This window comes from Pleurodeles waltl, chromosome 2_1 (assembly GCF_031143425.1).
Source record: "Pleurodeles waltl isolate 20211129_DDA chromosome 2_1, aPleWal1.hap1.20221129, whole genome shotgun sequence".
Taxonomy (NCBI): Eukaryota; Metazoa; Chordata; class Amphibia; order Caudata; family Salamandridae; genus Pleurodeles; species Pleurodeles waltl.
In genome coordinates this window covers 41,862,800-41,888,355 of record NC_090438.1, presented here as the reverse complement: position 1 = coordinate 41,888,355, position 25,556 = coordinate 41,862,800, and the positions used below count along the sequence as shown (strand labels likewise).

The window sequence follows — 25,556 nt, the reverse complement described above, 5'->3', positions numbered from 1 at the left end:
CAGTGTAGTCTACGCCACCCAGTGTACAGGTCTCAGCCCTTCCAGTGCACTAGCCAGAGCCGTGCAGGCGTCTACACCACCCACCCAGTGTGTACTCACCCCTTCCAGTGCACTGCCAGCGCAGTGCAGTGGGACATACGCCACCCAGCCAGCATGCAGGACTCAGCCCACACAGTGTAGAGGCCTCAGCCCTTGCAGTGCACTGCCTGCGCCATCTACAGTGGAACCTACGCCACCCAACCAGTGTACATGCCTCAGCCCTTGCAATGCACTGCCAGAGCCGTCTGCAGTGGGACCTACGCCACCCAGCCAGTGTACAGGACTCAGCCCTTCCAGTACACTGCCAGTGCTGTGCAGTGGAACCTGTGCCACGTAGCCAGTGTACAAGACTCAGCCCTTCCAGTACACTGCCAGTGCTGTGCAGTGGAACCAGTGCCACCCAGCCAGTATGCAGGACTCAGCCCACACAGTGTAGATGCCTCACCCCTTGCAGTGCACTGCCTGCGCCATCTACAGTGGAACCTACGCCACCCAACCAGTGTACATGCCTCAGCCCTTGCAATGCACTGCCAGAGCCGTCTGCAGTGGGACCTACGCCACCCAGCCAGTGTACAGGACTCAGCCCTTCGAGTACACTGCCAGTGCTGTGCAGTGGAACCTGTGCCACCTAGCCAGTGTACAAGACTCAGCCCTTCCAGTACACTGCCAGTGCTGTGCAGTGGAACCAGTGCCACCCAGCCAGTATGCAGGACTCAGCCCAGACAGTGTACGGGCCTCAGCTGTTACAGTGCACTGCCAGCGCCGAGCAGTGTGACCTACGACTCCCACCCCCCCCCCCCATGTGTAGGGGTCTCAGCCCTTGCAGTGCACTGCCAGCGCAGTGCAGTGGGATCTACTCCATCTGTTTAGGTGTGAAAACTGCAGGGTCTTATGAAGTGCCAATGGACACGGACCACAGCCCTACCTCTGCTACTGCACACACAGACCACAGCTCACCACAGCCCACACCCCTGCTCCACCCAGGCCTCTGCTCCCCGAACACTCTGACCACAGCCCCCACCTCAGCTCCCGCCTCTGCCCTCACCACAGCCCCCACCACTCACCACAGCCCCCGCCGCCTCTGCCCTCCCCACAGCCCCCGCACTCACCACAGCCCCCGCCGCCTCTGCCCTCCCCACAGCCCCCGCACTCACCACAGCCCCCGCACTCACCACAGCCCCCGCACTCACCACAGCCCCCGCTGCCTCTGCACTCACCACAGCCCCCGCCGCCTCTGCACTCACCACAGCCCCCGCCGCCTCTGCCCTCCCCACAGCCCCCGCACTCACCACAGCCCCCGCTGCCTCTGCACTCACCACAGCCCCCGCTCCCTGCGCACTCACCACAGCCCCCGCTGCCTCTGCACTCACCACAGCCCCCGCACTCACCACAGCCCCCGCTGCCTCTGCACTCACCACAGCCCCCGCACTCACCACAGCCCCCGCACTCACCACAGCCCCCGCCGCCTCTGCACTCACCACAGCCCCCGCACTCACCACAGCCCCCGCCGCCTCTGCACTCACCACAGCCCCCGCACTCACCACAGCCCCCGCCGCCTCTGCACTCACCACAGCCCCCGCACTCACCACAGCCCCCGCCACCCCCGCACTCACCACAGCCCCGCACTCACCACAGACCCCGCCGCCTCTGCCCTCCCCACAGCCCCCGCACTCACCACAGACCCCGCCGCCTCTGCACTCACCACAGACCCCGCCGCCTCTGCACTCACCACAGACCCCGCCGCCTCTGCACTCACCACAGACCCCGCACTCACCACAGCCCCCGCCACCTCTGCACTCACCACAGCCCCCGCACTCACCACAGCCCCCGCACTCACCACAGCCCCCGCCACCCCCGCACTCACCACAGCCCCGCACTCACCACAGACCCCGCCGCCTCTGCCCTCCCCACAGCCCCCGCACTCACCACAGACCCCGCCGCCTCTGCACTCACCACAGACCCCGCCGCCTCTGCACTCACCACAGACCCCGCCGCCTCTGCACTCACCACAGACCCCGCACTCACCACAGCCCCGCCGCCTCTGCACTCACCACAGCCCCCGCACTCACCACAGCCCCCGCACTCACCACAGCCCCCGCCACCCCCGCACTCACCACAGCCCCGCACTCACCACAGACCCCGCCGCCTCTGCCCTCCCCACAGCCCCCGCACTCACCACAGACCCCGCCGCCTCTGCACTCACCACAGACCCCGCCGCCTCTGCACTCACCACAGACCCCGCCGCCTCTGCACTCACCACAGCCCCCGCACTCACCACAGCCCCCGCACTCACCACAGCCCCCGCACTCACCACAGCCCCCGCCACCCCCGCACTCACCACAGCCCCGCACTCACCACAGACCCCGCCGCCTCTGCCCTCCCCACAGCCCCCGCACTCACCACAGACCCCGCCGCCTCTGCACTCACCACAGACCCCGCCGCCTCTGCACTCACCACAGACCCCGCCGCCTCTGCACTCACCACAGACCCCGCCGCCTCTGCACTCACCACAGACCCCGCCGCCTCTGCACTCACCACAGACCCCGCCGCCTCTGCACTCACCACAGACCCCGCCGCCTCTGCACTCACCACAGACCCCGCCGCCTCTGCACTCACCACAGACCCCGCCGCCTCTGCACTCACCACAGCCCCCGCCGCCTCTGCACTCACCACAGACCCCGCTCCCTTCGCACAATGACCAGGAGACCCTTTCACTCACAAGCAGCAGAGTCCGGGCTCGGTGAGTACCAGGCGCCTCCTCTGCCCGGTGTAACCCAGCAGGGGCCTTCTTACCCCAGGGCTGTGGAGCCTGAGAGATGCCCCCCGTGGTACACGGGCCCCTCACCAAAGGGGGGCACTGCGGTCCCAGCGCCCACAGCATGCGAGTCTACACATCGTGTGATTCAGGGCAAACGCCAACCCCTGGTGTCTCAGGCTGAAGATGTAACCAAGATCACAGTGCGCTGCCTGCGGTGAGCTGGGCCCCACGCACGGGCCCCGACACCACAAAGGGCCCGTCTCCAGGGAGTGTGCACAACAAACCTTAACGCCTACACCCACCTCGGGCTACTGCCAAGGGTGAAAAGACACACTGCCAGGTCCTCCCCCCCCCCCCCACACACACAGGTCCCAAGAACAGGGCCAGCAGAGGGAGTGAAGACCCCCCCCCCCCCGCACACACACAGGTCCCAAGAACAGGTCCAGCAGAGTGAGTGTAGACCCCTCCCCCCCCACACACACACACAGACCCCAAGAACAGGGCCAGCAGAGGGAGTGTAGACCCCCCCCCCCACACACACAGGCCCCAAGAACAGGGCCAGCAGAGGGAGTGTAGACCCCCCCCCCCCACACACACACAGGTCCCAAGAACAGGGCCAGCAGAGGGAGTGTAGACCCCCCCCCCACACACACACAGGTCCCAAGAACAGGTCCAGCAGAGTGAGTGTAGACCCCTCCCCCCCCACACACACACACAGACCCCAAGAACAGGGCCAGCAGAGGGAGTGTAGACCCCCCCCGCACACACACAGGTCACAAGAACAGGGCCAGCAGAGGGAGTGTAGACCCCCCCCCCCCCACACACACAGGCCCCAAGAACAGGGCCAGCAGAGGGAGTGTAGACCCCCCCCCCCCACACACACACAGGTTCCAAGAACAGGGTCAGCAGAGGGAGTGTATACCCCCCCCCCGCACACACACAGGCCCCAAGAACAGGGCCAGCAGAGGGAGTGTAGACCCCCCCCCCCCACACACACACAGGCCCCAAGAACAGGGCCAGCAGAGGGAGTGTAGACCCCCCCCCCCCACACACACACAGGTCCCAAGAACAGGGTCAGCAGAGGGAGTGTATACCCCCCCCCCGCACACACACAGGCCCCAAGAACAGGGCCAGCAGAGGGAGTGTAGACCCCCCCCCCCCACACACACACAGGCCCCAAGAACAGGGCCAGCAGAGGGAGTGTAGACCCCCCCCCCACACACACAGGCCCCAAGAACAGGGCCAGCAGAGGGAGTGTAGACCCCCCCCCCCCACACACACAGGCCCCAAGAACAGGGCCAGCAGAGGGAGTGTAGACCCCCCCCCCCCCCACACACACACACACACAGGTCCCAAGAACAGGGTCAGCAGAGGGAGTGTATACCCCCCCCCCCGCACACACACAGGCCCCAAGAACAGGGCCAGCAGAGGGAGTGTAGACCCCCCCCCCCACACACACACAGGCCCCAAGAACAGGGCCAGCAGAGGGAGTGTACACCCCCTCCCCCCGCACACACACAGGTCCCAAGAACAGGGTCAGCAGAGGGAGTGTATACCCCCCGCACACACACAGGTCCCAAGAACAGGTCCAGCAGAGTGAGTGTAGACCCCTCCCCCCGCACACACACAGGTCCCAAGAACAGGTCCAGCAGAGTGAGTGTAGACCCCTCCCCCCCCCCCCCACACACACACACACACACACACAGGTCCCAAGAACAGGTCCAGCAGAGTGAGTGTAGACCCCCCCCCCCACACACACAGGCCCCAAGAACAGGGCCAGCAGAGGGAGTGTAGACCCCCCCCCCCACACACACAGGCCCCAAGAACAGGGCCAGCAGAGGGAGTGTAGACCCCCCCCCCCCCCACACACACACACAGGTCCCAAGAACAGGGTCAGCAGAGGGAGTGTATACCCCCCCCCCCCGCACACACACAGGCCCCAAGAACAGGGCCAGCAGAGGGAGTGTAGACCACCCCCCCCCCCACACACAGGCCCCAAGAACAGGGCCAGCAGAGGGAGTGTACACCCCCTCCCCCCGCACACACACAGGTCCCAAGAACAGGGTCAGCAGAGGGAGTGTATACCCCCCCCCGCACACACACAGGTCCCAAGAGCAGGTCCAGCAGAGTGAGTGTAGACCCCTCCCCCCGCACACACACAGGTCCCAAGAACAGGTCCAGCAGAGTGAGTGTAGACCCCTCCCCCCCCACACACACACACACACACACACACAGGTCCCAAGAACAGGTCCAGCAGAGTGAGTGTAGACCCCCCCCCCCACACACACAGGCCCCAAGAACAGGGCCAGCAGAGGGAGTGTAGACCCCCCCCCCCCACACACACACAGGCCCCAAGAACAGGGCCAGCAGAGGGAGTGTACACCCCCTCCCCCCGCACACACACAGGTCCCAAGAACAGGGTCAGCAGAGGGAGTGTATACCCCCCCCCGCACACACACAGGTCCCAAGAACAGGTCCAGCAGAGTGAGTGTAGACCCCTCCCCCCCCACACACACAGGTCCCAAGAACAGGGCCAGCAGAGGGAGTGTACACCCCCCCCCCCGCACACACACAGGTCCCAAGAACAGGGCCAGCAGAGGGAGTGTACACCCCCCCGCACACACACAGGTCCCAAGAACAGGGCCAGCAGAGGGAGTGTACACCCCCCCCCGCACACACACAGGTCCCAAGAACAGGGTCAGCAGAGGGAGTGTATACCCCCCCCCGCACACACACAGGTCCCAAGAACAGGTCCAGCAGAGTGAGTGTAGACCCCTCCCCCCCACACACACAGGTCCCAAGAACAGGGCCAGCAGAGGGTGTGTAGACCCCCCCCCCCACACACACACAGGTCCCAAGAACAGGGCCAGCAGAGGGAGTGAAGACCCCCCCCCCCCGCACACACACAGGCCCCAAGAACAGGGCCAGCAGAGGGAGTGTAGACCCCCCCCACACACACACAGGCCCCAAGAACAGGGCCAGCAGAGGGAGTGTACACCCCCTCCCCCCGCACACACACAGGTCCCAAGAACAGGGTCAGCAGAGGGAGTGTATACCCCCCCCCCGCACACACACAGGTCCCAAGAACAGGTCCAGCAGAGTGAGTGTAGACCCCCCCCCCCCCACACACACACAGGCCCCAAGAACAGGGCCAGCAGAGGGAGTGAAGACCCCCCCCCCGCACACACACAGGCCCCAAGAACAGGGCCAGCAGAGGGAGTGTAGACCCCCCCCACACACACACAGGCCCCAAGAACAGGGCCAGCAGAGGGAGTGTACACCCCCTCCCCCCGCACACACACAGGTCCCAAGAACAGGGTCAGCAGAGGGAGTGTATACCCCCCCCCCCGCACACACACAGGTCCCAAGAACAGGTCCAGCAGAGTGAGTGTAGACCCCCCCCCCCCCCACACACACAGGCCCCAAGAACAGGGCCAGCAGAGGGAGTGTAGACCCCCCCCCCACACACACACAGGCCCCAAGAACAGGGCCAGCAGAGGGAGTGTAGACCCCCCCCCCACACACACACAGGCCCCAAGAACAGGTCCAGCAGAGTGAGTGTAGACCCCTCCCCCCCACACAGGCCCCAAGAACAGGGCCAGCAGAGGGAGTGTAGACCCCCCCCCACACACACACAGGCCCCAAGAACAGGGCCAGCAGAGGGAGTGTACACCCCCTCCCCCCGCACACACACAGGTCCCAAGAACAGGGTCAGCAGAGGGAGTGTATACCCCCCCCGCACACACACAGGTCCCAAGAACAGGTCCAGCAGAGTGAGTGTAGACCCCTCCCCCCCACACACACAGGTCCCAAGAACAGGGTCAGCAGAGGGAGTGTATACCCCCCCCCCGCACACACACAGGTCCCAAGAACAGGTCCAGCAGAGTGAGTGTAGACCCTTCCCCCCCACACACACACAGGCCCCAAGAACAGGGCCAGCAGAGGGAGTGTACACCCCCTCCCCCCGCACACACACAGGTCCCAAGAACAGGGTCAGCAGAGGGAGTGTAGACCCCCCCCCCCGCACACACACAGGTCCCAAGAACAGGTCCAGCAGAGTGAGTGTAGACCCCTCCCCCCCACACACACACAGGTCCCAAGAACAGGGCCAGCAGAGGGAGTGTAGACCCCCCCCCCCACACACACACAGGTCCCAAGAACAGGGCCAGCAGAGGGAGTGTAGACCCCCCCCCCCCCCCACACACACACAGGCCCCAAGAACAGGGCCAGCAGAGGGAGTGTAGACCCCCCCCCCCCACACACACACACAGGCCCCAAGAACAGGGCCAGCAGAGGGAGTGTACACCCCCCCCCCGCACACACACAGGTCCCAAGAACAGGGTCAGCAGAGGGAGTGTAGACCCCCCCCCCCCGCACACACACAGGTCCCAAGAACAGGGTCAGCAGAGGGAGTGTAGACCCCCCCCCCGCACACACACAGGTCCCAAGAACAGGTCCAGCAGAGTGAGTGTAGACCCCTCCCCCCCACACACACAGGTCCCAAGAACAGGTCCAGCAGAGTGAGTGTAGACCCCTCCCCCCCACACACACACACAGACCCCAAGAACAGGGCCAGCAGAGGGAGTGTAGACCCCCCCCCCGCACACACACAGGTCCCAAGAACAGGTCCAGCAGAGTGAGTGTAGACCCCTCCCCCCCACACACACACACACAGGTCCCAAGAACAGGTCCAGCAGAGTGAGTGTAGACCCCTCCCCCCCACACACACACACACACACAGACCCCAAGAACAGGGCCAGCAGAGGGAGTGTAGACCCCTCCCCCCCACACACACAGGTCACAAGAACAGGGCCAGCAGAGGGAGTGTAGACCCCCCGCCCCACCACACACACACCGAGATATGACACACAGGCCGCAAGAATAGAACAGGCCCAGCAGAGAGTCTGGAAACAGCACTGAGGGGCGCAGTGAGTGTAAGCCCACACTCACACACACCTGAGATATGACACACCCGAACTATGACACACCCACACACCAGAGAATGGGTACACCCTATTCAATGGGGCGGCTACCCTCCAACAACCCGATTCCCTGTATGTGCATTTAAACCCAGGCCGCTGATTGTACCCGCCTTCACCCCAGCCCTTGCCCGGCCGAGGGAGAACAAATCACCCCTGGCAGCAACAGAGCGTGTTGCCTGCAGGAGGGTAAACAGACCAACCACAACCCGGACACACAGCCAGAGGAGACAACTACTTCAGCGTCTGGTGTCTGCATCCGTGCCCAGGGTACCGTGGAGACTGCCCTCTGCCGGGATGTACCACCCTTAGCATGTGTAGTGTACCCTGGAGAGCGCCCTCTGCAGGCTGTACCACCCTTAGCATGTGAGGTGTACCCTGGAGAATGCCATCTGCCAGGCTGTGCCACCCTCAGCATGCGCAGGGTACCCTGGAGAGTGCCCTCTGCAGGCTGTGCCACCCTCAGCATGTGCAGTGTACCCTGGAGGGTGCCCTCTGCAGGCTGTACCCCCCTTAGCATGTCCAAGGTACTCTGGAGAGGGACCTCTGCAGGCTGTGCCACCGCAGCCTGTTCACGGTACCCTGCTGCAGACTGCCTGTCAGGCTGTGCCACCCTCAGCATGTCCAGGGTATCCTGCTGCAGACTGCCTACCTGTCAGTCTGTGCCACCCTCAGCATGTGCAGGGTACCCTGCAGAGTGCCCTCTGCAGGCTGTGCCACCCTCAGCATGTGCAGGGTACTCTCCGGCAGACTGCCCTCTGACAGGTTGTGCCACACGCAGCCTGTTCGCGGTACCCTGCTGCAGACTGCTTGTCAGGCTGTGCCACCCTCAGCATGTGCAGGGTACCCTGCTGCAGACTGTCTGTCAGGCTGTGCCACCCTCAGCATGTGCAGGGTTGCCCCCCCATGAGCACTCCTTTAATCGCCTGGTGAAGGGTGAAGGGTGAAAGGCTGAGCTCCGGCAATGCCGCTCTCATATGAACCACCTTTCAGTTCAGCCGTTTCCTAGTCCCTGGAGGCGCTGATGAATCTAGACAGCTCCAGCCCCCGCTGCCAGGAAGGAGAGACTTCTGATGAGACAGAGATTAATTAACAGGAGGCAGATGCTGGGCAGTGTGCATGAGTGAGACACTGCGGGACAGTGAGGCGTCCCGCCCCTCACTGCCCCCTGGGCTGTGAGCACGGGTTAGACTGCAGGGGAGTGAGGCATCCCACCCCCTCACTGCCCCCAGGGAGGAGAGCTGGGGGAGACCCCAGTGCTGTGAGGCGTTCCTGACCCCCACTGTCCCTAGGGCTGAGATCCTGGGTTAGACTTTAGGGCAGTGAGGACTCTTCCTACCTCTCACTGCCCTCCGGGGTTGAGAGCCTGAGGGAGACTCCAGGGCAGTGAGGGCTTGTCCTGCAGCGTGGGCACAGACCCGCGCATGTAGTAACGTGCACTGAGGTGGGCACAGACCCGCGCATGTAGTGTGTGTATTCTCGGACATTAGCGTGCACTGTAGTGTGGTCATAGCCTTCATGCAGTGTGTGTATTCTCGGACACTAGCGTGCACTGTAGTGTGGTCATAGCCGCGCATGCAGTGCGTGTATTCTCGGACACTAGCGTGCACTGTAGTGTGGTCATAGCCGCGCATGCAGTGCGTGTATTCTCGGACACTAGCGTGCACTGTAGTGTGGCCATAGCCGCGCATGCAGTGCGTGTATTCTCGGACACTAGCGTGCACTGTAGTGTGGCCATAGCCGCGCATGCAGTGCGTGTATTCTCGGACACTAGCGTGCACTGTAGTGTGGCCATAGCCGTGCAGACATTAGCGTGCACTGTAGTGTGGCCATAGCCGCGCATGCAGTGCGTGTATTCTCGGACACTAACGTGCACTGTAGTGTGGCCATAGCCGTGTGCATGCAGTGTGTGTATTCTCGGACATTAGCGTGCACTGTAGTGTGGCCATAGCCGTGTGCATGCAGTGTGTGTATTCTCGGACATTAGCGTGCACTGTAGTGTGGCCATAGCCGTGTGCATGCAGTGTGTGTATTCTCGGACACTAACGTGCACTGTAGTGTGGCCATAGCCGTGTGCATGCAGTGTGTGTATTCTCGGACACTAGCGTGCACTGTAGTGTGGCCATAGCCGTGTGCATGCAGTGTGTGTATTCTCGGACACTAGCGTGCACTGTAGTGTGGCCATAGCCGTGCATGCAGTGCGTGTATTCTCGGACACTAGCGTGCACTGTAGTGTGGCCATAGCCGTGCATGCAGTGCGTGTATTCTCGGACACTAGCGTGCACTGTAGTGTGGCCATAGCCGTGCATGCAGTGTGTGTATTCTCGGACACTAGCGTGCACTGTAGTGTGGCCATAGCCGTGCATGCAGTGTGTGTATTCTCGGACACTAGCGTGCACTGTAGTGTTGCCATAGCCTTCATGCAGTGTGTGTATTCTCGGACACTAGCGTGCACTGTAGTGTGGTCATAGCCGTGCATGCAGTGTGTGTATTCTCGGACATTAGCGTGCACTGTAGTGTTGCCATAGCCGTGTGCATGCAGTGTGTGTATTCTCGAACACAAGCGTGCACTGTAGTGTGGCCATAGCCGTGCATGCAGTGCGTGTATTCTCGGACACTAGCGTGCACTGTAGTGTGGCCATAGCCGTGCATGCAGTGTGTGTATTCTCGGACACTAGCGTGCACTGTAGTGTGGCCATAGCCGTGCATGCAGTGTGTGTATTCTCGGACACTAGCGTGCACTGTAGTGTGGCCATAGCCGTGCATGCAGTGCGTGTATTCTCGGACATTAGCGTGCACTGTAGTGTGGCCATAGCCGTGCATGCAGTGTGTGTATTCTCGGACACTAGCGTGCACTGTAGTGTGGTCATAGCCGTGCATGCAGTGTGTGTATTCTCGGACACTAGCGTGCACTGTAGTGTGGCCATAGACGTGCATGCAGTGTGTGTATTCTCGGACACTAACGTGCACTGTAGTGTGGCCATAGACGTGTGCATGCAGTGTGTGTATTCTCGGACACTAGCGTGCACTGTAGTGTGGCCATAGCCGTGCATGCAGTGCGTGTATTCTCGGACACTAGCGTGCACTGTAGTGTGGCCATAGCCGCGCATGCAGTGCGTGTATTCTCGGACACTAGCGTGCACTGTAGTGTGGCCATAGCCGCGCATGCAGTGCGTGTATTCTCGGACACTAGCGTGCACTGTAGTGTGGCCATAGCCGCGCATGCAGTGCGTGTATTCTCGGACACTAGCGTGCACTGTAGTGTGGCCATAGCCGCGCATGCAGTACGTGTATTCTCGGACACTAGCGTGCACTGTAGTGTGGCCATAGCCGCGCATGCAGTGTGTGTATTCTCGGACATTAGCGTGCACTGTAGTGTGGCCATAGCCGTGTGCATGCAGTGTGTGTATTCTCGGACATTAGCGTGCACTGTAGTGTGGCCATAGCCGTGTGCATGCAGTGTGTGTATTCTCGGACACTAACGTGCACTGTAGTGTGGCCATAGCCGTGCATGCAGTGTGTGTATTCTCGGACACTAGCGTGCACTGTAGTGTGGCCATAGCCGTGCATGCAGTGTGTGTATTCTCGGACACTAGCGTGCACTGTAGTGTGGCCATAGCCGTGTGCATGCAGTGTGTGTATTCTCGGACATTAGCGTGCACTGTAGTGTGGCCATAGCCGTGTGCATGCAGTGTGTGTATTCTCGGACACTAACGTGCACTGTAGTGTGGCCATAGCCGTGCATGCAGTGTGTGTATTCTCGGACACTAGCGTGCACTGTAGTGTGGCCATAGCCGTGCATGCAGTGTGTGTATTCCCGAACACAAGTGTGCACTGTAGTGTGGTTATAGACGTGTGCATGCAGTGTGTGTATTCTCGAACACTAGCGTGCACTGTAGTGTGGCCATAGCCGTGTGCATGCAGTGTGTGTATTCTCGGACACTAGCGTGCACTGTAGTGTGGTCATAGCCGTGCATGCAGTGTGTGTATTCTCGGACACTAGCGTGCACTGTAGTGTGGCCATAGCCGTGTGCATGCAGTGTGTGTATTCTCGGACACTAGCGTGCACTGTAGTGTGGTCATAGCCGTGCATGCAGTGTGTGTATTCTCGGACACTAGCGTGCACTGTAGTGTGGCCATAGCCGTGTGCATGCAGTGTGTGTATTCTCGGACACTAGCGTGCACTGTAGTGTGGCCATAGCCGTGTGCATGCAGTGTGTGTATTCTCGGACACTAGCGTGCACTGTAGTGTGGTCATAGCCGTGCATGCAGTGTGTGTATTCTCGGACACTAGCGTGCACTGTAGTGTGGCCATAGCCGCGCATGCAGTGTGTGTATTCTCGAACACAAGCGTGCACTGTAGTGTGGCCATAGCCGTGTGCATGCAGTGTGTGTATTCTCGGACATTAGCGTGCACTGTAGTGTGGCCATAGCCGTGTGCATGCAGTGTGTGTATTCTCGGACACTAGCGTGCACTGTAGTGTGGCCATAGCCGTGTGCATGCAGTGTGTGTATTCTCGGACACTAGCGTGCACTGTAGTGTGGTCATAGCCGTGCATGCAGTGTGTGTATTCTCGGACACTAGCGTGCACTGTAGTGTGGCCATAGCCGTGCATGCAGTGTGTGTATTCTCGGACACTAACGTGCACTGTAGTGTGGCCATAGACGTGTGCATGCAGTGTGTGTATTCTCGGACACTAGCGTGCACTGTAGTGTGGCCATAGCCGTGCATGCAGTGTGTGTATTCTCGGACACTAGCGTGCACTGTAGTGTGGCCATAGACGTGTGCATGCAGTGTGTGTATTCTCGAACACTAACGTGCACTGTAGTATGGTCATAGCCGTGCATGCAGTGTGTGTATTCTCGGACACTAGCGTGCACTGTAGTGTGGTCATAGCCGTGTGCATGCAGTGTGTGTATTCTCGGACACTAACGTGCACTGTAGTGTGGCCATAGCGCGCATGCAGTGTGTGTATTCTCGAACACTAACGTGCACTGTAGTGTGGTCATAGCCGCGCATGCAGTGTGTGTATTCTCGGACACTAACGTGCACTGTAGTGTGGTCATAGCCGCGCATGCAGTGTGTGTATTCTCGGACACTAGCGTGCACTGTAGTGTGGCCATAGACGTGTGCATGCAGTGTGTGTATTCTCGGACACTAGCGTGCACTGTAGTGTGGCCATAGCCGTGCATGCAGTGTGTGTATTCTCGAACACTAACGTGCACTGTAGTGTGGTCATAGCCGCGCATGCAGTGTGTGTATTCTCGGACACTAACGTGCACTGTAGTGTGGCCATAGCCGTGCATGCAGTGTGTGTATTCTCGGACACTAGCGTGCACTATAGTGTGGCCATAGCCGTGCATGCAGTGTGTGTATTCTCGGACACTAGCGTGCACTGTAGTGTGGCCATAGACGTGTGCATGCAGTGTGTGTATTCTCGGACACTAACGTGCACTGTAGTGTGGCCATAGACGTGTGCATGCAGTGTGTGTATTCTCGGACACTAGCGTGCACTGTAGTGTGGCCATAGCCGCGCATGCAGTGTGTGTATTCTCGGACACTAGCGTGCACTGTAGTGTGGCCATAGCCGCGCATGCAGTGTGTGTATTCTCGGACACTAGCGTGCACTGTAGTGTGGCCATAGCCGCGCATGCAGTGTGTGTATTCTCGGACACTAACGTGCACTGTAGTGTGACCATAGCCGTGCATGCAGTGTGTGTATTCTCGGACACTAACGTGCACTGTAGTGTGGTCATAGCCGTGTGCATGCAGTGTGTGTATTCTCGGACACTAGCGTGCACTGTAGTGTGGCCATAGCCGCGCATGCAGTGTGTGTATTCTCGGACACTAGCGTGCACTGTAGTGTGGCCATAGCCGTGCATGCAGTGTGTGTATTCTCGGACACTAGCGTGCACTGTAGTGTGGCCATAGCCGTGCATGCAGTGTGTGTATTCTCGGACATTAGCGTGCACTGTAGTGTGGCCATAGCCGTGTGCATGCAGTGTGTGTATTCTCGGACACTAGCGTGCACTGTAGTGTGGCCATAGCCGTGCATGCAGTGTGTGTATTCTCGAACACAAGCGTGCACTGTAGTGTGGCCATAGCCGTGCATGCAGTGTGTGTATTCTCGGACACTAGCGTGCACTGTAGTGTGGTCATAGCCGTGTGCATGCAGTGTGTGTATTCTCGGACACTAACGTGCACTGTAGTGTGGCCATAGCGCGCATGCAGTGTGTGTATTCTCGAACACTAACGTGCACTGTAGTGTGGTCATAGCCGCGCATGCAGTGTGTGTATTCTCGGACACTAACGTGCACTGTAGTGTGGCCATAGACGTGTGCATGCAGTGTGTGTATTCTCGGACACTAGCGTGCACTGTAGTGTGGCCATAGCCGTGCATGCAGTGTGTGTATTCTCGGACACTAGCGTGCACTGTAGTGTGGCCATAGACGTGTGCATGCAGTGTGTGTATTCTCGGACACTAGCGTGCACTGTAGTGTGGCCATAGCCGTGCATGCAGTGTGTGTATTCTCGAACACTAACGTGCACTGTAGTGTGGTCATAGCCGCGCATGCAGTGTGTGTATTCTCGGACACTAGCGTGCACTGTAGTGTGGCCATAGACGTGTGCATGCAGTGTGTGTATTCTCGGACACTAGCGTGCACTGTAGTGTGGCCATAGCCGTGCATGCAGTGTGTGTATTCTCGAACACTAACGTGCACTGTAGTGTGGTCATAGCCGCGCATGCAGTGTGTGTATTCTCGGACACTAACGTGCACTGTAGTGTGGTCATAGCCGCGCATGCAGTGTGTGTATTCTCGGACACTAACGTGCACTGTAGTGTGGCCATAGCCGTGCATGCAGTGTGTGTATTCTCGGACACTAGCGTGCACTGTAGTGTGGCCATAGCCGTGCATGCAGTGTGTGTATTCTCGGACACTAGCGTGCACTGTAGTGTGGCCATAGACGTGTGCATGCAGTGTGTGTATTCTCGGACACTAACGTGCACTGTAGTGTGGCCATAGACGTGTGCATGCAGTGTGTGTATTCTCGGACACTAACGTGCACTGTAGTGTGGCCATAGCCGCGCATGCAGTGTGTGTGTGTGTATTCTCGGACACTAACGTGCACTGTAGTGTGGTCATAGCCGTGTGCATGCAGTGTGTGTATTCTCGGACACTAGCGTGCACTGTAGTGTGGCCATAGCCGCGCATGCAGTGTGTGTATTCTCGGACACTAACGTGCACTGTAGTGTGACCATAGCCGTGCATGCAGTGTGTGTATTCTCGGACACTAACGTGCACTGTAGTGTGGTCATAGCCGTGTGCATGCAGTGTGTGTATTCTCGGACACTAGCGTGCACTGTAGTGTGGCCATAGCCGCGCATGCAGTGTGTGTATTCTCGGACACTAGCGTGCACTGTAGTGTGGCCATAGCCGCGCATGCAGTGTGTGTATTCTCGGACACTAGCGTGCACTGTAGTGTGGCCATAGCCGTGCATGCAGTGTGTGTATTCTCGAACACAAGCGTGCACTGTAGTGTGGCCATAGACGTGTGCATGCAGTGTGTGTATTCTCGGACACTAACGTGCACTGTAGTGTGGCCATAGCCGCGCATGCAGTGTGTGTATTCTCGGACACTAGCGTGCACTGTAGTGTGGTCATAGCCGCGCATGCAGTGTGTGTATTCTCGGACACTAGCGTGCACTGTAGTGTGGCCATAGCCGCGCATGCAGTGTGTGTATTCTCGGACACTAGCGTGCACTGTAGTGTGGCCATAGCCGTGCATGCAGTGTGTGTATTCTCGAACACAAGCGTGCACTGTAGTGTGGCCATAGACGTGTGCATGCAGTGTGTGTATTCTCGGACACTAACGTGCACTGTAGTGTGGCCATAGCCGCGCATGCAGTGTGTGTATTCTCGGACACTAACGTGCACTGTAGTGTGGCCATAGCCGCGCATGCAGTGTGTGTATTCTCGGACACTAGCGTGCACTGTAGTGTGGTCATAGCCGTGCATGCAGTGTGTATTCTCGGACACTAGCGTGCACTGTAGTGTGGCCATAGCCGCGCATGCAGTGTGTATTCTCGGACACTAGCGTGCACTGTAGTGTGGCCATAGCCGCGCATGCAGTGTGTGTATTCTCGGACACTAGCGTGCACTGTAGTGTGGCCATAGCCGCGCATGCAGTGTGTATTCTCGGACACTAGCGTGCACTGTAGTGTGGCCATAGCCGCGCATGCAGTGTGTGTATTCTCGGACATTAGCGTGCACTGTAGTGTGGCCATAGACGTGTGCATGCAGTGCGTGTATTCTCGGACACTAGCGTGCACTGTAGTGTGGCCATAGCCGCGCATGCAGTGCGTGTATTCTCGGACACTAGCGTGCACTGTAGTGTGGCCATAGCCGCGCATGCAGTGCGTGTATTCTCGGACACTAGCGTGCACTGTAGTGTGGCCATAGCCGTGTGCATGCAGTGTGTGTATTCTCGGACACTAACGTGCACTGTAGTGTGACCATAGCCGTGCATGCAGTGTGTGTATTCTCGGACACTAGCGTGCACTGTAGTGTGGCCATAGCCGTGCATGCAGTGTTTATTCTCGGACACTAGCGTGCACTGTAGTGTGGCCATAGCCGTGCATGCAGTGTGTGTATTCTCGGACACTAGCGTGCACTGTAGTGTGGCCATAGCCGCGCATGCAGTGTGTGTATTCTCGGACACTAACGTGCACTGTAGTGTGGTCATAGCCGTGCATGCAGTGTGTGTATTCTCGGACACTAACGTGCACTGTAGTGTGGCCATAGACGTGTGCATGCAGTGTGTGTATTCTCGGACACTAGCGTGCACTGTAGTGTGGTTATAGACGTGCATGCAGTGTGTGTATTCTCGGACACTAGCGTGCACTGTAGTGTGGTTATAGACGTGCATGCAGTGTGTGTATTCTCGGACACTAACGTGCACTGTAGTGTGGTCATAGCCGTGCATGCAGTGTGTGTATTCTCGGACACTAGCGTGCACTGTAGTGTGGCCATAGCCGTGCATGCAGTGTGTGTATTCTCGGACACTAGCGTGCACTGTAGTGTGGCCATAGACGTGTGCATGCAGTGTGTGTATTCTCGGACACTAGCGTGCACTGTAGTGTGGCCATAGCCGTGCATGCAGTGTGTGTATTCTCGAACACTAACGTGCACTGTAGTGTGGTCATAGCCGTGCATGCAGTGCGTGTATTCTCGGACACTAACGTGCACTGTAGTATGGCCATAGCCGTGCATGCAGTGTGTGTATTCTCGGACACTAGCGTGCACTGTAGTGTGGCCATAGCCGTGCATGCAGTGTGTGTATTCTCGGACACTAGCGTGCACTGTAGTGTGGCCATAGCCGTGTGCATGCAGTGTGTGTATTCTCGGACATTAGCGTGCACTGTAGTGTGGCCATAGCCGTGCATGCAGTGTGTGTATTCTCGGACACTAGCGTGCACTGTAGTGTGGCCATAGCCGTGTGCATGCAGTGTGTGTATTCTCGGACACTAACGTGCACTGTAGTGTGACCATAGCCGTGCATGCAGTGTGTGTATTCTCGGACACTAGCGTGCACTGTAGTGTGGCCATAGCCGTGCATGCAGTGTGTATTCTCGGACACTAGCGTGCACTGTAGTGTGGCCATAGCCGTGCATGCAGTGTGTGTATTCTCGGACACTAGCGTGCACTGTAGTGTGGCCATAGCCGCGCATGCAGTGTGTGTATTCTCGGACACTAACGTGCACTGTAGTGTGGTCATAGCCGTGCATGCAGTGTGTGTATTCTCGGACACTAACGTGCACTGTAGTGTGGCCATAGACGTGTGCATGCAGTGTGTGTATTCTCGGACACTAGCGTGCACTGTAGTGTGGTTATAGACGTGCATGCAGTGTGTGTATTCTCGGACACTAGCGTGCACTGTAGTGTGGTTATAGACGTGCATGCAGTGTGTGTATTCTCGGACACTAACGTGCACTGTAGTGTGGTCATAGCCGTGCATGCAGTGTGTGTATTCTCGGACACTAGCGTGCACTGTAGTGTGGCCATAGCCGTGCATGCAGTGTGTGTATTCTCGGACACTAGCGTGCACTGTAGTGTGGCCATAGACGTGTGCATGCAGTGTGTGTATTCTCGGACACTAGCGTGCACTGTAGTGTGGCCATAGCCGTGCATGCAGTGTGTGTATTCTCGGACACTAGCGTGCACTGTAGTGTGGTCATAGCCGCGCATGCAGTGTGTGTATTCTCGGACACTAGCGTGCACTGTAGTGTGGCCATAGACGTGTGCATGCAGTGTGTGTATTCTCGGACACTAGCGTGCACTGTAGTGTGGCCATAGCCGTGCATGCAGTGTGTGTATTCTCGAACACTAACGTGCACTGTAGTGTGGTCATAGCCGTGCATGCAGTGCGTGTATTCTCGGACACTAACGTGCACTGTAGTATGGCCATAGCCGTGCATGCAGTGTGTGTATTCTCGGACACTAGCGTGCACTGTAGTGTGGCCATAGCCGTGCATGCAGTGTGTATTGTCGGACACTAGCGTGCACTGTAGTGTGGCCATAGCCGTGCATGCAGTGTGTATTGTCGGACACTAGCGTGCACTGTAGTGTGGCCATAGCCGCGCATGCAGTGTGTGTATTCTCGGACACTAGCGTGCACTGTAGTGTGGCCATAGCCGTGCATGCAGTGTGTGTATTCTCGGACACTAGCGTGCACTGTAGTGTGGCCATAGCCGTGCATGCAGTGTGTGTATTCTCGGACACTAGCGTGCACTGTAGTGTGGCCATAGCCGTGCATGCAGTGTGTGTATTCTCGGACACTAACGTGCACTGTAGTGTGGCCATAGCCGCGCATGCAGTGTGTGTATTCTCGGACACTAGCGTGCACTGTAGTGTGGCCATAGCCGTGCATGCAGTGTGTGTATTCTCGGACACTAGCGTGCACTGTAGTGTGGCCATAGCCGTGCATGCAGTGTGTGTATTCTCGGACACTAGCGTGCACTGTAGTGTGGCCATAGCCGCGCATGCAGTGTGTGTATTCTCGGACACTAGCGTGCACTGTAGTGTGGCCATAGCCGCGCATGCAGTGTGTGTATTCTCGGACACTAGCGTGCACTGTAGTGTGGCCATAGCCGTGCATGCAGTGCGTGTATTCTCGGACACTAACGTGCACTGTAGTGTGGTCATAGCCGTGTGCATGCAGTGTGTGTATTCTCGGACACTAGCGTGCACTGTAGTGTGGCCATAGCCGTGCATGCAGTGTGTGTATTCTCGGACACTAGCGTGCACTGTAGTGTGGCCATAGCCGTGCATGCAGTGTGTGTATTCTCGGACACTAGCGTGCACTGTAGTGTGGCCATAGCCGTGTGCATGCAGTGTGTGTATTCTCGGACATTAGCGTGCACTGTAGTGTGGCCATAGCCGTGCATGCAGTGCGTGTATTCTCGGACACTAACGTGCACTGTAGTGTGGTCATAGCCGTGTGCATGCAGTGTGTGTATTCTCGGACACTAACGTGCACAGGATGTGTCGTTGCTGATAGTGCCGCACAAGCAGCGCCTAAGTCTGTGACGCTACCGCAGTGCAAGCGGCGGGCACAGAAACAACATGCATCTGTCGAAGCAGAGTGGCAAGCGCTATATAAATAATGTAAAACAATAGCGCCTAGTGTCACCGGCAGCCCTCTCTTGGAGCTAGGTTGGACACAACTGGGCTTCGTTGTGGTGCAGCTGGTGCCCTCCAGACATGGTACTAGTTGGTGTGTTTGATCTCTAAATAGCGCCTAGTGCAACGACACCCGCCTCTCGACACACATAAGGCACTGAAAGACTGACTGGTCCATATATAGCGCCCAGCGCACCGACAGCCGCCCCCGGGCGCTGGGTGTCGCACACTGTGCTATTTTGGCGGCAGTGAGCGTTGCTAACAATAGTGGCGGGGGCGGGGCCCCCTGCAGGAAGCACAACCGGAAATACCGAGGCTTCAGCTGACGCAAGAGGCCGGCGGGTTACAGCAGGGAGGGCTGGTCCTGACGGGGAGTGGGTGATGCAACACCGGGGAGGGATGGCATGTGCACACTACAGATCACCAGAGGAGGGATGGCATGTGCACACTACAGATCACCAGAGGAGGGGTGGCATGTGCACAGAGGAGGGGTGGCATGTGCACACTACAGATCACCAGAGGAGGGGTGGCATGTGCACACTACAGATCACCAGAGGAGGGATGGCATGTGCACACTACAGATCACCAGAGGAGGGATGGCATGTGCACACTACAGATCACCAGAGGAGGGGTGGCATGTGCACACTACAGATCACCAGAGGAGGGGTGGCATGTGCACACTACAGATCACCAGAGGAGGGGTGGCATGTGCACACTACAGATCACCAGAGGAGGGGTGGCATGTGCACACTACAGATCACCAGAGGAGGGGTGGCATGTGCACACTACAGATCACTATCGGAGGGATGGAATGTGCACACTACAGATCACCAGAGGAGGGGTGGCATGTGCACACTACATATCACCAGAGGAGGGATGGCATGTGCACACTACATATCACCAGAGGAGGGATGGCATGTACAAACTACAGATCACTATCGGAGGGATGGAATGTGCACACTACAGATTACCAGAGGAGGGATGGCATGTGCACACTACAGATCACCAGAGGGTGGCATGTACAAACTACAGATCACCAGAGGAGGGATGGCATGTGCACACTACAGATTACCAGAGGAGGGATGGCATGTGCACACTACAGATCACCAGAGGGTGGCATGTACAAACTACAGATCACCAGAGGGTGGCATGCGCACACTACATACAGATCACCAGAGGATGGCATGCGCACACCACAGCCCACCAGAGGGTGACGTGCACACTACAGCCCACCAAGGGAGAGATGGCATGCGCACACTACAGATCACTAGAAGACGGCATGTACAAACTACAGCCCACCAGAGGAGGGATGGCATATACACTTTACAGACCACCAGTGGAGGGGTGGCAAAGTGCCACACCACCAACATTAAATACAGCCCACATCTCGGTGTTACAGGACTGCCCGAGCACAGACAGAAGTGCCACTCTACACCTCACCCTACACAACACTAACACCAGACTACACATCACCCTGGAGATGAGGCCACTGCACTAGTGCAAGCAGTGTTACAAAGTGCCACACCATCAGCATTAAATACAGACCACATCTCAGTGTTACAGGACTACGCAGCACAGACAGATGTGCCACTCTACGCACCTCACACTACACAACACTAGACTACACATCACCCAGGGGGAGGAGGCCACTGCAGTTATGCACAGCAGTGTTACAAAATGCCACACCATCAACATTAAATATTGCCCACATCTCAGTGTTACAGGGCTACCCGTGCAGACAGACGTGCTACTCTACCCAGCTCACAGTACACAACACATCACCCAGGGAGATGAGGCCACTGCACTAGTGCAAGCAGTGTTACAAAGTGCCACACCATCAGCATTAAATACAGATCACATCTCAGTGTTACAGGACTACGCAGCACAGACAGATGTGCCACTCTACGCACCTCACACTACACAACACATCACCCAGGGGGAGGAGGCCACTGCAGTTATGCACAGCAGTGTTACAAAATGCCACACCATCAACATTAAATATTGCCCACATCTCAGCGTTACAGGGCTACCCGTGCAGGCAGACGTGCTACTCTACCCAGCTCACAACACATCACCCAGGGAGATGAGGCCACTGCACTAGTGCAAGCAGTGTTACGAAGAGCCACACCATCAGCATTAAATACAGCCCACATCTCAGTGTTACGGGACTGCCCCAGCAGAGCCAGATGTGCCACTCAACACAACACCAGATTACACATCACCCTGGAGATGAGGCCACTGCACTAGTGCAAGTAGTGTTATAAAGTGCCACACCATCAGCATTAAATACAGCCCACATCTCAGTGTTACGGGACTGCCCCAGCAGAGCCAGATGTGCCACTCAACACAACACCAGATTACACATCACCCTGGAGATGAGGCCACTGCACTAGTGCAAGCAGTGTTATAAAGTGCCACACCATCAGCATTAAATACAGCCCACATCTCAGTGTTACAGGACTACCCGTGCAGACAACAGTGCCACGCTACACAACACCCCAACCCGAGGCTGCAAGAGCCGGTGCTCACTTCACAGCACCCCGTGGGGTCACTGCCCCTGCCAACCGTTCCAGAGAAGCCCTCGGCACACTGGCACTGCTGCCAGCTGTTCCAGTGGTGCCCAGTCACCTCAGTGCCGGGGGAGGGGTTGTGGGCAGCACAGGTCCCATCCCATTACAGGGGCCTCCACGGCCGGCTGTGTGCCTAATGCACCAGTCCTACGTGCAGGGTCCACCCCTCACCAGGGGCCTCTGCTTGCACTAGTGCCCGCTCAGGAGCCTCTGCCACTAGACCTCACCGGCCCAGTGCTGCCCAGAGCACAGCATCCTCCAGGAACTAGGCTTGTGTGATCTTGTGCCAAAGGATCGTGGCAGAGTCCGCATGTGATCCTCGTGTCCCGCCACACACCAACTCCAGTGGACTCTGGGACAGCAACCGGGCAGCACTCATGGCCTGAACTCTGGAGTCCCGGCGCCTCCCTGGCCCGCGGTGTGATCTGAGGCATATCCACTGACCCCCCTCCATCATCTCCCAGCCTGAGTCCCGGCGCCTCCCTGGCGCACGCTGTGATCTGAGGCATACCCTCTGACCCCCCCCCCCCCATCATCTCCCAGCCTGAGTCCCGGCGCCTCCCTGGCACACGCTGTGATCTGAGGCATATCCACTGACCCCCCCCCCCCCCCCATCATCTCCCAGCCTGAGTCCCGGCGCCTCCCTGGCACACGCTGTGATCTGAGGCATATCCACTGACCCCCCTCCATCATCTCCCAGCCTGAGTCCCGGCGCCTCCCTGGCACACGCTGTGATCTGAGGCATACCCTCTGACCCCCCCCCCATCATCTCCCAGCCTGAGTCCCGGCGCCTCCCTGGCCCGCGGTGTGATCTGAGGCATATCCACTGACCCCCCCCCCCCATCATCTCCCAGCCTGAGTCCCGGCGCCTCCCTGGCACACGCTGTGATCTGAGGCATACCCTCTGACCCCCCCCCCAACCCACCCATCATCTCCCAGCCTGAGTCCCGGCGCCTCCCTGGCGCACACTGTGATCTGAGGCATATCCTCTGACCCCCCCATCATCTCCCAGCCTGAGTCCCGGCGCCTCCCTGGCACACGCTGTGATCTGAGGCATACCCTCTGACCCCCCCCCCATCATCTCCCAGCCTGAGTCCCGGCGCCTCCCTGGCACACGCTGTGATCTGAGGCATACCCTCTGACCCCCCCCCAACCCACCCATCATCTCCCAGCCTGAGTCCCGGCGCCTCCCTGGCGCACACTGTGATCTGAGGCATATCCTCTGACCCCCCCATCATCTCCCAGCCTGAGTCCCGGCGCCTCCCTGGCACACGCTGTGATCTGAGGCATACCCTCTGACCCCCCCCCCATCATCTCCCAGCCTGAGTCCCGGCGCCTCCCTGGCACACGCTGTGATCTGAGGCATACCCTCTGACCCCCCCCCCCATCATCTCCCAGCCTGAGTCCCGGCGCCTCCCTGGCACACGCTGTGATCTGAGGCATACCCTCTGACCCCCCCATCATCTCCCAGCCTGAGTCCCGGCGCCTCCCTGGCCCGCGGTGTGATCTGAGGCATACCCACTGACCCCCCCCATCAACTCCCAGCCTGAGTCCCGGCGCCTCCCTGGCACACGCTGTGATCTGAGGCATACCCACTGACCCCCCTCCCAATAGCCTCCCAGACACTCGGTGTGACCCCTCCCCACTGCTTGCTCAGACATACACACTACCCGCCGGCATCTCTCACACTCGGTGTGATCTTGGACACGATGCTCTTGGCACCCCACACCGACTCCTCGGGTGCCACAGGTGTGATCCTGGGCAGCATGACGCCGACCCCCCCCCCGGCTCTCTGTGACACTCCGTGTGCTCCTGGGCCTGCGAGACCCCCCTCAGCCCGAGTCCCGCCCCCTCCGTCACTCACCGGTGCTCGGGAGCCGCGCGCTCGCTGGCGGCTGTGACTGGAGGCGCGAGGACAGCCGGGGCACGAGCGGTCGCGAGGCGCCGAGTCGTCTGGGGCGCGAGACGGGTGCTGTCCTCGTAGCCGAGCGCGAGCCGGTGCGCGTGTGCTTCCGTCAGACTCCCGAGAGCGCGCTGCCCACGTCCTGTCGCCGCCTCTGCTTTCAAATGCTGTGGGCGGGGCCATCACTTAGAGAGCGGGAGGCGTCGTCGGGTCTTGTCCCTCCATCCAGGCCTCACCCCCACACAACCCTGGTCCTGTTTATGACGTCACAGGAAGTGGCGTCACAACCTTTAGCCTCGGTCCATCCGGGAGAGGCGGTAGTGAGGAGTCCGGGAGGGGTGGGAGTGACGGAGGCCCCTGGGTGTAAGAACCGCGAGAGCCTCCGTACAAGCCGGACCAGCATCTGCTTCTGCTCGCACGCTGGTGCTCTGTTGTGCTGCCGGCACGGAGCGGCTCTCTGGGGCGTCCGGTCGCCTGGTATCTGCGCAGAGCCTCAGCTTGTACTTCTCAGTCCCTCAGTCGGGGTTCTGTAAAGCCGTGGGGGTCTCCAGGCGCTGGGTGCGGCTGTTCATCTCAACCACCAGATTTCGGGTTCTTTCCTGAGGTCCTGGAGCCATGGTGCGGGGGGCGGGGGAAGGTTGTCCCAGGCTTTGGCTGCTACTGGTGAGAAGGAGCTTCCTCCACTGTTGGCTGTACGTTCTCAGTAGGTGTTTGCGAGGAGGAAGGGGTCTGCTTGGCTGGTGGAAGCTCATGCGTTTATGGATGTGTGCTGGTCCTTCCTTGTGCAGGGCTTTGTATGTGTGGGTCAGTGTCTCTTTTGGATCGAGAACCAATGTAGGGTTCTGAGGTGCCGGGTGATGTGGAGTCCGCCTGGGGAAGGCGAAGCACGAGTCTTTCTATTGGTGTCCCTTCTCATATGTACACCGACAACACCCAAGTCTTCTCCTTGTTGGACTGCAGTTTGGGTGCCGCTGCACATACATTTCACACTCTCCACGGAGGGCCTGGTCTGCATGGGGCCTTGTTGGTTGAAGCTTAACTCAGACGAGACAGGGCGACCCGTGGAGCTCGGCCCTGGACCACATGAGCTTGGAGTCAGCCCAATCACCAACAAAAGTCTTGGACATCTTTTGAAAACACCAAATATCGAAGTTTTAGTGACTGCGGGAGCTCGGCCTTGATTATTGTGACCTTATTGATGCCAAACACAATCGAAGATTTTAGAACTCTCTCTTCAAAAAAAAAAAACATTAAGACTTTGGCGATTGCTGTAGTCCAGTGGAACTTGTCCTTGTGACCACATGAGGCTGAGGTCAGCCTATCATTTAAGTGCTTAGAAGTCTTTCTAAAACCCCAGATATTGAGGTCTTGATGACTGCAGAGTGGAGGCCTGTTACCGCCTAAGCTTGAGATCAACCCAATATCTAAGGTCTCATTAGTATTTTGAATATTTTCTAATCTTTCTCTAGCACAAGATGTCAATGTCTCTTCTTTCTTGACCACATGTGTACATTTTTATGGTTTGTTACAAATTGCACATCTGGTGGGACTGCATGGTGTACAGTCCTGCACAAAGTAATGCTTCAGGAAAGGGTGGTGTCAATCATGAGTAGAGCTCCCAGTTT

General features: G+C 58.5%; 1 protein-coding gene across 1 annotated transcript in view; it reads right to left on the bottom strand.

Moving 5' to 3' along the window:
• SLC7A3 (solute carrier family 7 member 3) overlaps window positions 1–24,187 on the bottom strand; it is a 64,045-nt gene extending 39,858 nt beyond the window's left edge. The window contains exon 1 of the mRNA XM_069209474.1: window positions 23,893–24,187. The gene's annotated coding sequence lies outside the window, so the exon portion shown is untranslated. The remainder of the gene's footprint in view (window positions 1–23,892) is intronic.
• Between the last annotated feature and the right edge of the window lie 1,369 nt (window positions 24,188–25,556).